At 54.1% G+C, this 14,306-nt stretch overlaps 1 protein-coding gene across 1 annotated transcript in view; it reads right to left on the bottom strand.

The window, feature by feature from the left end:
• The window catches only part of CERS4 (ceramide synthase 4), a 34,022-nt gene extending 21,296 nt beyond the window's left edge, over positions 1 to 12,726 (bottom strand). Inside the window, exon 1 of the mRNA XM_032627130.1 lies at positions 12,576 to 12,726. The gene's annotated coding sequence lies outside the window, so the exon portion shown is untranslated. The remainder of the gene's footprint in view (positions 1 to 12,575) is intronic.
• Between the last annotated feature and the right edge of the window lie 1,580 nt (positions 12,727 to 14,306).

Genomic DNA, 14,306 nt, shown 5'->3' with positions numbered 1-14,306 from the left:
GGGCAGTACTGCTCTAGAGAGTGACCAAAGATAGGTAGAAGTTGGAGGGGAGTCTATACCTGGCGATAAGGGAACAGCACGGGACGAGTTTCCCATTTTTCACTGTTATTTACCGGAAATAGAAACTAGATTGAAAAATGAGAAGACAGAGCCCAAAGAGACCACAACAGTTCAACGATGGAGTAGAACATGCAGGAAAGGAAAAAGCCAAAAAAAGAAAAAAGAAAAAAAAAAAAAGAGTCCAAATTCTATCCAAAAATGCTGTGCAAGTCTCCTGCTAACCCTTAAACCATGTGCAAGGCGGACTCCAAACAGCCCGGCTAAAGCTAAAAGAAAGTAAGATAACACCTGCCTCTCACTACAGAAAAACAGACTTTGGAACTTGAGTCCAGACAGTTTAATTGCCTATGAAAAAAAAAGAATCAACGTTCTTCAGAGGACCACAACAGAATCCAGAGTGTCTACAATTTATCTTTCACAATGTCCAGCATACAATCCAATCCAAAATTACCTGACATGTGAAGAAACAGGAAAACATGACCCATACTCAAGAAAGAAGGAGATTAATGGGGACTGACCTTGAGGTGACCCAGATGTTGGAATGAGCAGATAAGGACTTTGAAGCAGCTATTATAAATATACTCAAGGGGGCTTCCCTGGTGGCGCAGTGGTTGAGAGTCCGCCTGCCGATGCAGGGGACACGGGTTCGTGCCCCGGTCCGGGAAGATCCCACATGCCGCGGAGCGGCTGGGCCCGTGAGCCATGGCCGCTGAGCCTGCGCGTCCGGAGCCTGTGCTCCACAACGGGAGAGGCCACAACAGTGAGAGGCCCGCGTATCGCAAAAAAAAAAAAAAAAAAGCAGAAATTATAAAAATGCACCAAATGGGGATTCTAAAACTGAAAAATACAATATTTGAAGTAAAAAAGTCACCGTGGACTCAGCCATGAAAAAGAACGAAATTTTGCCATTTGCAACAACATGGATGGACTTGGAGGGTATTATGCTTGGTGAAGTAAGTCACACAAAGACAAATGCTCTATGATATCACTATATGTGAAACCTAAAAAACAAAAGAAGCTAGTGAATATAACACAAAAGAAACAGACTCACAGATACAGAGAACAAACTAGTGGTTACCAGTGGGGAGAAGGAAGGGGGGAGGGGCAAGACAGGGGTAGGGGATAAATAGGTACAAACTACTATATATAAAATAAATAAGCTACAAGGATATATTGTACAACACGGGGAACATAGCCAATATTTTATAATAAGAATAGATGGAGTATAACCCTTAAAAATTGTGAATCACTATGTTGTACACCTTAAATATACAATATCGTACATCAACTAGACCTTAAAAAATATATAAGTAAAATGCAATACACATGGTGCAAGGGAAAAAAAAGAAGCATTATTTATCCAGAGAAAAAGCAAAAAAAATTTTTTCCCACTGTGGGCTTGATAGCTGATATTGTAGAAGACAGAGCTAACTAGTTTGGAGAGAGATAAAAGAAAATACCAAACAGAAGAAGAGAGAAGAAAAAAATAAAGATTAAATAAAAATGTGCATCTGGAAATGGACAGTGGTGGTTGTACAAGGTTGTGAGTGTATTTAATGCTACTGAGGCATGCGGTTAAAAATGGTTAAAATGGTACATGTTTAGGCTCTGTGTATTTTATCACAATTTAAAGAAAATGTACAGAGTCTCAGTGACCTTGGGACAATATCAAAAGATCCAACATGCATGCAATTGGTGTGCTCTGAGGATATGGTCCACACTCAGGGGAGTTATTCTATTAGGAGGGTGAGGGAGGGCGGTGCTGGTGAGCGTGTTTTGTGATGCTCTGATTTTTACAAGAAGGATGTTTCAGGGTGACAAATTTTTTAAAAAATTGTAAAATACACGTAACATAAAAATTTACCCTCCTAACCTTTTTTAAGTGTACAGTTCCGTGGCATTAGGTAGAGTCACTGTTGGGCAACCATCCCCACCATCCATCTCCAGAACTCTCTTTATCTTGCAAAACTGAAACTCTGACCCCATTAAACACTAACCCTGCTTCCCCCTCTCCCAGCCCCTAGCTCCCATCATCCTACTTTCTGTCTCTACAGACTTGACTCCTCTAGGGACCTCCTATGAGTGGAATCAGACAGTATTTTCCTTCTGTGTCTGGTTTATCTCACCGACCATCACATCCTCATGGTTCATCCATGGTGTCAGAATCTCCTTCCTTTTTGAGGCTGAATAATATTCCAGTGTGTGCATATATTAAGGGCGACTTTTTTTTTTTTTTTTTTTTTTTTGCGTTGGGTCTTCGTTGCTGTGCTCAGACTTTCTCTAGTTGTGGCGAGCAGGGGCTACTCTTCATTGCGATGCATGGGCTTCTCATTGCAGTGGCTTCTCTTGTTGTGGAGCATGGGCTCTAGGCATGTGGGCTTCAGTGGTTGTGGCACATGGGCTCAGTAGCTGTGGCTCGCAGGCTCTCGAGTGCAAGCTCAGTAGTTGTGGCGCACGGGCTTAGTTGCTCCGCGGCACGTGTGATCTTCCCGGACCAGGGCTCGAAGCCGTGTCCCCTGCATTGGCAGGAGGATTCTTAACCACTGCGCCACCAGGGAAGCCCAAGGTGACTTTTTAAATAGAAAACTATATTTGTACAAGAAAAAAAGAAAAGGTTTCCAATGAAGGGGTAGTTGATGAGAGGAAATAGGGGCTCAGAGGGGGCACTTCCAGCTGGCAAGCAGCCCCCCATTCTCGGCTCACCATTTATGAAACTAATTCCCAGTCAAGGTCAGCCCCCAAGATGCTGCTGCCACCCACCTTCCAGGGTGGAGGGAACTGTGGGCTCCAGGTTGTACTCTGATGGCATCCCACCTCTGCCCAAACTGGTCTACCACCTGCCCCACTTCTCCCACCAGCTGGCTGCTGGGCCCCTCTGCTGCCCCCAGATGACAGCATTCATGGAGGCGGTTTCAGGTAGAATGAAGTAGGAGCAAAAGCCCAACTGCTTCCTGGGACAGCAGGCCTTGTTCACACCCACAGCAGCGACTGCTCAACACACCGGTGTTGGTACCACCCCAGGTGTTGCCAAAGACGCTAGCTCCAGGAAGGCCCCGTGCCAACTGCCCCAAGCGCCCACCTCCCTGCACCCCAAGGGAGATGCGGTTACCGCCCCCATGGCACGGATGAACTGACTTATCATCCCAGGGTCACACGGTTGGTAAACGGCCAGGCTGCATGTGAACTTAGCTCAATACCACCCAGCATTCTAGATGAACACGGGCTCACGGAACCTCAGCCCGGCAGCGGCAGCCCACGCATTCTTGGAAAACAGGACCTGCTGCCTTTATGTCTGTGATTCTCCCCATCTCTGCTTCGCTACTTTGGACTTTGCCTGGGTCGCCGGTGACCGCCCCCTGGCCCAGGCCAATCCCAGCAGTCAACTCTCTGTCCATGGATTCCTGACCTCCTAGTAGTATATCTGCCCCCCTGTCTGGCTCTCCTAACAACCGTGGCAGCCTGCCTAACCTAATGCAAGCTGTTTTTCTTCTCCTTTGGCCCTAAATGATGCCAGTCCTGTACCCTCTCAGACCAGCTTTTCTCCCTGGGAAATCTCACCCACCTGGAAGCCACAATCGGTGTGCCTGTGCTTTGGTTTTCCAGATTCCTGCAGTTGCCAGGTTTCTCCCCCGATGCCAAACCGGCTAACCCAACACCGCCTGGCTATGCTTCGCCCAGACGTATCACACTCAAGTTATCCTCCACCCTGAGCATGCTTCTTGGCTAAGATCCCACCATGCACCCAGTCTTTGGGGATAGGAATCTGGGAGTCATCCCAATCCCTCCTCACCACCCCCCATCACCCTGGACACTCAGCTACTCACCAGGTCCCACAATTGCATCCATCTCCCCCATAACAATCAAGCGAGTCCCCCCTTCTCTGCTCAATTCCCACTGACGAGGCCCCGTCGCTCATCTCAATCATTGTGGCCACCTCTGCCCTGCTCTCTCTGCCTCCGGGTTTTGCCCAGGCTGCCTCCCTCCGTCCACATCTCCTTCCCCGAAAGAGAAAGCCAGCGTTGGAGAGGGCATGGAGAAAAGGGAACCCTCCTACACTGTCGGTGGGCATGTGAATTGGTGCAGCCACTATGGAGAACAGGTAGGGAGGAGGTTCCTCAAAAAACTAAAAATAGAGCTGCCATATGATCCAGCAATCCCACTCCTGGGCATATGTCTGGACAAAACTATAATTCAAAAAGATACATGCACCCCAATGTTCACTGCAGCACGATTCACAATAGCCAAGACATGGAAGCAACCTAAGTGTCCATCGACAGATAAATGGATAAAGAAGATGCCGTACATATACACAATGGAATATTACTCAGCCATAAAAAAGAATGAAACACTGCCTTTTGCAGCAACATGGATGGCCCTTAGATTATCACACTAAGTGAAGTAAGTCAGACAAAGACAAATATTTTATGATATCACTTATGTGTGGAATCTAAAAAAAATGATGCAGATGAAACTTATTTACAAAACAGAAACAGACACATGCATAGAAAACAAATTTAGTTACCAAAGGGGGAAGGGGTGGGGGGAGGTATAAATCAGGGGTTTGAACTTAGCAGATACAAACTACTATATATAGATAAACAACAAAGACCTACTGTATAGCACAGGAAACTATATTCAATATCTTGCAATAAACTATAATGGAAAAAAAAAAAGAGAAAGAGAAAGCCAGCTTCTCAGCATCACGCGCAGACAGTGGCCATAAAACAAACACGAGGAAAAGATGACATTCGGTCCTGGCTGGTACTGAACTCTGGTGAGCCTGCCAGCCCAGGTCTGAGCCCTCCTTGTTCAAGGGAAAGTTGACAGGTGCCTGTCACCTGAGCCTTAAAGACACAGGGGCAGCAATGGGAGCCTTGGGCCTCGATGTCCACAGAAGGGGGTGATTCTCCTGTGAACAACCCCGGCACATGGGCTGTCCTTGGGATTTCAGATTAGCGAAGTTCTGCCCCAAGAGGTCACCAGTGGCTGGCGTCTGAGAGGTGATGGGGGCTGGGGAGCACGGCTGGGTAGGGGTGTCTTCACGGGGTGGGGCTAGAGCATGTTGGGTGTGGGCAGCCTGATCTGGGAACTACCGGCTTGGGCAGGAATTTGGGGACACACAGCCCAGGGGTGGAACAGGAGCAGAAGATCTTTTTGGGCAAATTCTGCCTGGGGGACTCGGAGAAGGCATCATTTTAGAAGGAAGAGTGGTGAGGATGGATGGGGAGAGGGCGTGGCCTCAAGAGTTGGGAGCCCCAGTACCCCCTGACTTGACATACAGCTGAACAGGGGCCTGCAGACCTGTCAGGGTCCCAGAGGACAGAGGCTAACCGTGAACTTCAGAGTAAGCCAGCCTGGGAGGATCTGCTCCTGGCAGGTGGCCTCAGGCTAGCAGCACCTTCACTGAAGGCGTTATCACCCCAGTGCATGCCTGCCCACCTAGGTAGGGCAGGGAGCTAAGCAGGGCACGTGTGAGATGGCTCATCAGGGGTGGTGCAGGGAAAGGTCCCCAGGGGGAGTCTGTCCGTGGGCCCTTTAAGAACGAGGGGTGTAAAAAAAAAATAAAAAAAAGAACCAGGGGTGTTTGTGTAACTGGAGACTAAGTACTTCCTCTTTCCCATCCATCACTCTCAGCAACCCCACAGAGGCTCACTCTACAGGCCTGTCCCTCCCCAACCCTGGAGAGGGGGCCCACATGGGGGGCACCCCTCCGTCTGCGCCTGGCACTCATCACCAAGGTCTTTGTGATCTGGCCCTGCCCACGCCCCCTCTACCCTGCTGACCTCCTGCAGCTACCAGACTCCCCGGTTCTCAGCCTAGTGTCCATGGCCTGATTCCCAGGGTCTGTTCATATCTCAGAAACATCGCTGTAATGCAGTACCCAGATGCCTAATTTTTTCTTTTCTTTCGGCCATGCTGCTCGGCTTTCAGGATCGAAGTTCCCCGACCAGGGATCGAACCCAGGCCCTCGGGAGTGAAAGTGTGGAGTCCCAACCACCGGACCGGCAGGGAACTCCCAATGCAATAGCTTTTGTCTAGGCTGTTTCCTCCACCTGGATCACTATTCACCTTCCCCTAACCTTTCAAGTGAGCAGCTTGCCTGTCACTGCTTCCAGGAAGTCTTCCAGGACTGCCAGGCTGGGTCTGAGAGCCTGTGGTCCCTCTGTTTGGCCCAGTTTATTCTGCATTGTAACTGCCCAGGGATGTGTCTGTCTCCCCAGTGGAGAGAGGGATCTGGAGGGGAGGCAATCAACAAATTCCACTTCCTGTGAGTGTCCACCACCAGCTCCAACTCAGGCCTCAAGCTCAAATATTACCTCCTCAGAGGAGCCAAGTTAAATCAGCATGGGTAAGGCAATGGAGAATGTCTAGGCAAAATACAAACAAATGCTGGTAACATTTACAAAGGGGAGTGATCAGAGAATATTTCAGTATCAGAGAGAGACAGCTAGCCTCTGTTTCTCTGTAAAGAACTACTCTGAATGAAAGCCATGGCTGCAGTGATGGTTTCTAAACATTCTGTGACCAATCTCTAGGTAATACATGAGCAAGCCTTGTATGCAAATGCCTCATGTCCTTTTAATTTTTTTTATACATTTATTTATTTTATTTATTTGCTTTTGGCTGCGTTGGGTCTTTGTTGCTGCTCGCGGGCTTTCTCTAGCTGCAGCGAGCGGGGGCTGCTCTTTGTTGTGGTGTGCGGGCTTCTCGTTGCGGTGGCTTCTCTTGTTGCGGAGCACAGGCCCTAGGCACGTGGGCTTCAGTAGTTGTGGCTCGCAGGCTCTGTAGTTGTGGCTCGTGGGCTCTAGAGCGCAGGCTCAGTAGTTGTGGCGCACGGGCTTAGCTGCTCCGCGGCATGTGGGATCTTCCCGGACCAGGGCTCGAACCCATGTCCCCTGCACTGGCCACCACTGTGCCACCAGGGAAGCCGTCTCGTGTCCTTTTTAGACTTCCCAAGGTCCGAAGTCATGACTTTTCAGCGAATTCCAAAATTTCAGTTGGTTCATCTCAGAGTCCTGGCTGAATGCTGTCATAGGTTGAAACAGGTTGAAACAGGCAAGCCCCTGCAGACTATTTGGCTAGCAGAAGCCACCGCAAGCATCTGCCGAATTTTTTCAACTCAAGCACCGAGACTTTCATGATGCACCCCTGGAAAAGATCCTGAAAATCCTTAACCCTCAGAGTCAACTTCACCGAAGCCAGGACCCACAACTCAGGTTTGCTCCCTGGGCTCTTCATACAGGCTCTGAGGTCAAATAAATGCATCCTATTCCATAAACTGCAACATGTGTGTAGAGTCACGTGAATTTGGCTGTATAAAAAAAGGCAACCATTTCAGAATTCAGAGTCACTACTTTGCCAGTGAGAAGAACAATGTTAGAGGAAGCAGACACCTGAGGACAGCCTGATACCTCCTCCAAGAACTGCCTTAAAATCTGTGGCCCAGGGACTTGCCTGGTGGTGCAGTGGTTAAGAATCTGCCTGCCCATGCAGTGGACCTGGGTTCGAGCCCTGGTCCGGGAAGATCCCACATGCCACGGAGCAACTAAGCCCGCGAGCCACAACTACTGAGCCCGTGTGCCACAGCTACTGAAGCCCGTGCACTTAGAGCCCGTGCTCCACAACAAGAGAAGCCACCACAAGGAGAAGCCCACGCACGGCAACAAAGAGTAGCCCCCACTCGCCGCAACTAGAGAAAGCCTGCGCGCAGCAACAAAGACCCAAGCAACCAAAAATAAATCAATCAATCAATTTATTTTTTAAAAAAAGAGAGATGAAGGAGGAGGCCGTGGGGATAGAGCATTCTAAGAAGCAGGAACAGCCTGTGCAAAGGCCCTAAGGCATAACCAAGCCTGGTTGATTCAAGGCATAGAAGACGAGGCCCCTGGGGCTGGAACAGAGCGGGGAGTGAAGAGAGGTGAGGGCAGGGAGGTGACAACCTTATATTTAGACCTGCCCTAGCCAACAGCTCAGATGGAGAAATGACACCCAGAGGCTGACATTTCCAGAGCTCGTCCTGCTTGCTCTCCCCTCCTGTCACTGCCCTTGTCCCCTGCCATCTCCCCGATAGGTTAGCCTTGATCCAGCTGTGGCCCCATCACTCCTGCCAGGATCACGGTCAAAGCTGAGTCAAGAGGACTTCCCTGGCAGTCCAGTAGTTAAGACTCCGCGCTCCCAAAGCAGGGGGCACGGGTTCGATCCCTGGTTGGGGAACTAAGATCCCGCATGCCGTGGGCAGCGCAGCCTAAAAAAAAAAAAAAAAAAATGCTGAGCTAGGGCCAAAGGGAGGTGCCCTTAGGTGCACCCATCCCCAGTTTGGAGGGGGTTGGGGAACAGTCCAGGCCACAGTGTCTGGGCTCCACAGAACCACTGATCTAGGTGCTAGCACCCAAGTGTCCGAATCCCCTCTGTGAAGCCTTTGAAACTGGAGGGGTTTGGTGCATACCTGGATGAGGGGGGTGGGTGGGAAGGGTGAGCAGGCCCAGGTGACCAGGTCCTTGTCCACGGGGGTGGGGGGTGGGATGGGGAGGGATGCTGAGTCTTTTCTCCTACACCTGGAAAGGGAGTGACAGCAGGCTGGTGGAGGGGCCATCCTCAAAACACACCTGCTCTGGTTTCTGCCGCTCATCTTCAAGGCCCAGCCAGGCCGCTGCCTACCATCTCCGGTCACCTCCCTGAGAACATCCTGCCCCAACACCCAGCTCTGGGCTCTGCATCTCCTCCGCCTCCCTGTCCCCCTTCTCTGTCTCCATCAGCACCCTCTCCCTGGCTACTTCCTTCCATTCCCTCCAGCCCCTCCAGGGATTCTCCCAGGTCAGCTGAGCCCCCCGCCACGTGCAGAAGGAAGGGGAGAAGCTTTGCCCACCAGGAAAGTGCTGGTGGCCTCCTCTTCCTTCCTCCTGCCAGCCTCCTCTGCCTTCAGGGTGCACTGACCACTCCACACAGGGGACAACACACCAAAGCAACACCCCTACAAACCGCACAGCAGTGGGGCCCAACAACCTTGCACCCCTCAAGCAAGGGCCCAACCAGGGTCTGCAATTGTTGGATTGAGGGGCCCTGAGGACCCTCAGTCTCTTCATCTGCCCCTCTCCTCACTCTCCCCATGGCTCACTCTGCTCCAGCCACAGTGGCCTCTCGGCTATACCTCCAACATGCCAGGCCAGGTCGCGCCTCAGGACCTTTGCACATGCTAGTCCCTCTGCCTGAAATGCTCTTCCTCCAGATGTCCACCTGGCTGGCTCCTTCTCATCCTTCAGGTTTCTTCCCTCTCCCAGCTGCCCCGCTCCCAGAACATCAGCTCCATCCATGAGGTGGGGTGGGGGGCGGCAGGGAAGCTTCATTTTGTTCACTGCTAGTTCCCAGTGCCTCCCAGCACAGGTGCTTCAGAAGTACGTGCTAAATGAATCAATGACAGGGTGGGAGGGAGCTGGGGCCAAGCACAGGGTAGTGGGGGGGATCCTCAGGGGGTCGCTGGCAGGGGCCTGACCCCTCCTTGGATACAGTCATGGGGCCCTGAAGCAAAATATGGTTTGGGGAGCCTAGGAGGAAGCGGGGAGAGAGGTGAGATCCTGCTGGTTCAGTGTGGAGAACTGGTGTGACAGGATCATATTAACAAAGGTACAAAGGCCAGATTGACGGAGGAGAAAGGTCTCCTCTATGTCAATCTGGTCAGAGCCAGGCTGGGTCTGAGGGGCCGATTCACGGATAGCAAAAAGAAGCCCAGTCTGAATGGCTTGGGCATTGGGGAAGGAACGGCAACCAAATAAGGGAGTAAGACCCCTGCCATGGAGAGAAATTATTCAAGCAGGGGATTCAGAGACTGATCTCATTTTCCACTTGGAAGCCCTTGCTCCCCTGGCTTCTGGTTTGCCACCCACTCCTGGTTTCTTTCCTTCCACCCTCTCTCCAATCCATCCCACCAGGGTGGGGATGTCTCCCAAGCTCTAGCCCCCCCACCCCCCACCCCGGTCTCCACCTGGGTGTCTAGCGGCATCACAGTTTCCAGATGCTGGGAAATAGACTGCTGACTTGCGCCTGAACCTGCTTACCCATCAGTGGCTACTCCATCCCCACCCCATCCTCAACTTCAAGTCTATCCAGGATGCACCCACTTCTCTCATCCACACCTCCACCTGGTCCAGCCTCATCAGGGTCTGGACCAGTGCAGTCACTCCCATGCCGAGTTCCTGGCTCCTGCCTGCAGCTCCTCCCATGCATGCTGTGGTGCTTCCCCTCCACATCTTTGTTCACTGGTCTCTCTGGCCATGAACTCTTAAAACTCCTTAGTAACCTGGCAGATGGTCACCTCCTACAAGAAGGCTTCCCCCACCCTTCCAGAGGCTGAATCAGGTCACTTCTTGGGGCTCCCCCTGCTTCCACCCGGGCATCCCCTCTGCTTTCACAGGTGCTTATTACCAGCCGGACACCTCTCAGGAGATGACTGCTATTATTCCCATGTTATAGGTAAAGAAATTGAACCAGGAGGTGAAGTCACTAGCCTGAGAGCACTACATTCAAACCGGCAGGACAAGGTCAGAGGCAGCTTCCAGACAGCCGGAAAGGGGAAAGCCTGTGGTACCCAGATAAGAGAGGAGCGTGCCCCCTGGTGCCTGCTTTCCTGTGGGCATCCCAGGGGTGGTGGGAGGAGTGAGCCCTAGCCAGCTCCCCACGGCCAGCTACACTCATCCCAGCGGCTCCTGTGCCCAGTGACCACGTCACACCAGGCGCTTGGCCAACTGAACACTTTACATGCCTAACTCACTCAGTCTGCAGACTGTGGGCTCTGGAGGTGGACACCCTTATGCCTTCCTCCCATTTCTCAGAGCAGGAAATGGAGGTTCACCGGGCCCAGAACTCCCACCAGTGCTGCAGCCCTCCTCCATCCCCCGAGGCGTAAGGCTGCCCCTGGGATTGGCCAAGCCCTTTCCTATTTCATAGCCGAGACTTCCATTGATCAGAACAATACTCCCAGATACAGGTACTATTGACCCATTTTATAGATGGGAAAACTGAAGTCCAGAAAACTTTCTCTGGGGCCCCAAGGCCAATTCAATGACCAAGGCTCCCAGCTGGGAGTAGGTGAGCTGGGAGGGCAGGCAAGGAAGGTCCCAACTGCCTCCTCCCTGCAGCCTGGCTGGGCCTACAGGGACCCAGCTGCGCTGAGTGAGGCTCTGGGCACTCCCACCACTGTCAAGTTTATTCACAGCAGCTCCTTCTGGAAGGGGGCTGAGTTGAGGCTAGGGACTTGGGGTGGGGTCGGGGGGCTTCAAAGACAACCCTACCCTCCAGAATTTCTATTTCAGGTGGCCCCATACAACAGATCCAGGGTGCCCCCTTGCACTCAGTCACGTTGGACTTGGCCTGGGTTCAGAGTCAGGTCCTCAGGCACCTTCCCCCTCAGGTGGTATCTCACAGGTTTCGGAAATCGGACTCAGTCACAACAGCTTCACACCCTCAGATGTGTTTCTCCCTCAGTTTTCCTATCCTTCCACACTCCCGACTGCCGGTGCCAGAAATCTCTTCCATGCACTCTCCTTCCTGTCCCACTTCTGAGCAGGCAGGGAATACAGGCAGTGTTCTTCTGACAAAAAGAACCCAAATTCACCCACTTTCCATCCCCCCTTTCCTGTCGGGTCCAAACCAGCAGCCTCCTCCAGGGTTTCCTCCGGTCTCTTTTGGCCACAGCAGCTGCTGGGTCTTCTTAAGACACAAGTGGACCCGGTCACTCACTTTGTTCTAAGCCTACGTGGTCACCACAGACTTGAGAACGGAATCCACATCCGCCTCGTTATCTTCGTGGCCCCGGGGGCCAACCTCCTCTCACCTCGGATCCCCAGCAAACTGCATTTCAGCCACGCTGGCCTCTTCTCCGCTCAGCAAACACACCAGTCTGGGCCCTGCCTCAGAATCTTTTGCTGTTTTCTGCGCCTAAAAACCCCTCTCTGGCTGGTCCCCTCAGGCCCGGATGACACCTTCTCCGAGAATGCCTCCCTGACCCTAACCCATCTCCCAGATGTGTTGTCTTCCCCGCACTTAGCATGGCTGGAATGATCTGTGTCTGTTTCCGCGGGTCCCAGCCGTCGACGCGGCCGGGCTGCGGGCTCCGAGGCCACGGCCCCGGCTGCATCCCCAGACCTGGCACGTCGGTGGCACCCCTTAGGTATGGATTCTCTGGTGACGGACCGACACCCCCCGTCGCGGTCCTCGCGTTCACACATCCGGATTGCCCCGCGTCACCGTGCTAGGCTCGCCCCCACTCCGGCCCGCCCGTTACGCAGCCCCGTCCTCGGGCGCTCGCGGCGCCCGGGCCCTCGGGGGAGCTGGGCTCTATCGGGGCGGCGGCCCGGGCCTGGGACCAGATGGGAAGCCCCGAGAGGCCGTCCCGGGCGAGTTGGTGGGGGACTGCATGCGTCTGGGGGCCGCCGCGGGCGCCATGGCCTTGGAGGCGGGGCCGGAGCTCTCCGCGAGAGTGGCGTTCCGGTCCGCGTTCGGGGCGCGGGGGGTTCGCTTACCTGGGGGCCCAGGCTGCCGGGAGCACCAGGGGCCGGCGGCGGGGCGGGAGAGAGCGCGCCTGGCGCAGATGCAGAGGAGAAGGAGACGCTTATCGCCCGCGCGACGCAGCCGGACTCTGCTCCGGGCACCGCCTCGGCCGGGGGCGGGGAAGCAGGCTTTAGGGGAGCGCGGGGCGGGATCGGGGGCGGGGCCTGGAGGGCGGGGCCGGGGCGGGGACCGGTTGAGCCCAGCGGGACGCGGGGTCCTAACGGAGCTCGGCCCCTTCCGTGCGACTAAGCCGCTTCCTGGACCCCCTCCCTGCGCTACAGGGCCCCGCCTCCAGCCCCCCCCCACCCGCCCCACCAACCGAGGCGCGCCTTGGGGGAATGCAGCCGCAGGTTTCTTGCCTGTGCTTTATCTCTTGCCTTTGAACCTAGCACCATCCGTTGAGCGCTCAGTCAGCCCCGGTTTCTCTTCCGTTCGCTGCAGGTCCTCCCCAGCCCCCTCCCGGGTCCCCTCTTCTGGCGCGGCTCTGATCCAACCGCGCATCTGCCAACACACCACGGACGCCCTGATCCGCCCGAGCGCACCGCTGGTCGTTGTGGTGGAGGCCCGGACTCCGCCCCAGGCCTCAGAGGCCACCCCCGGTGCCCCAAGTCTGGGGACCTGTCCCAGCTTTCAGGTCAAGCTGGTCCAATTCGTGGTTCATGGGTCCAACCTCAGAGTTGGGAACCCAAGGAACCACCCTGGGAGTTGGGAGGCGTGGAGGGCAGCTGGGCAAAGGGTGCGGTTCGGTGGGGGGGGGGGGGGGGGCAGGGGTCAGGCTGCAGAGCTGGGAAGATAAGGCTGGGAGATAGGCCGGAGTGGGGGGTGGCGAAGCCCCAGGCTCCCTCTGGTCGGGGGCGGGGGGGGGGGGACAGAAGGTGATTCCAGCGCACAGGGGCGGGGAGTCTGGGCGAGCCATGAACGCAGGACAATCCCGCATCAGGCAGAGGTGGTCTGTGAGCACCTGAGCAGCACCTAAGGGACTCGTGGTCCAGCTGTCGCCAGTTGAAGGGAAGGGGGCTCCAGAGCCGCTGGCCAACCCCACGTCGTCTGGGCAAGTGGCTTCACCTTTGGACAATGTCTCTCCCTGAAGCAGACCCAGGGCAAGGTGGGGGAAGCCCGGGCTTTTTTTGGCTAGGCAAGTTGCTTCACATCTCTGAGATTTGATTTCCACACATAGAAAGGGGGAGGGCAGCAGAGACCTCTGCTGCAAGTGTGGACGAAGCTGTCCATCTTGATCCAGTTTCCCAGTGTTTGCACTTGCTGTTCCCTCTTCTGGGCTATTCCTTCTCTTTTCAAATGTGTGCGTCCTTCTCCCTCAGCTCTCAGCCTGGCCCTCAGAACCCCTCTGTCCACATTCACCCTTTTATTTTCTTCCCGGCCCTCCAAGAGCTCCTTTGCACGTAGGGAAAAGGCAGATGATAAAGCCTCTTTTCTCAGCGTTGTGACTAGGACTGTGGTATACGGCGCCTTGCACCTGGGGGTGCTCAGAACATGGCAGCCATTTGGATTAATAGTGACACCAGAGACATGGTGGAATGGGGTGGTCCAGACCCCAGAGGAGAAGCAGGAGATTCCTGGAGATGTGGAGGGGAGGCCCTCAATAGAGGATTTGGGTGGGCCGGGGTCAGGGAGAGATTTCAGGTGGGAGGTACTGCATGGGCAAAGGTGGGGAGGCTGGAGGAAGGGCTCAGCCTGGCAGGAAG

Source organism: Phocoena sinus, chromosome 3, assembly GCF_008692025.1.
Source record: "Phocoena sinus isolate mPhoSin1 chromosome 3, mPhoSin1.pri, whole genome shotgun sequence".
NCBI classification, from domain to species: Eukaryota; Metazoa; Chordata; class Mammalia; order Artiodactyla; family Phocoenidae; genus Phocoena; species Phocoena sinus.
Note: the sequence above shows the minus strand (reverse complement) of the source record. Positions and strands in the feature narration are given on the sequence as shown.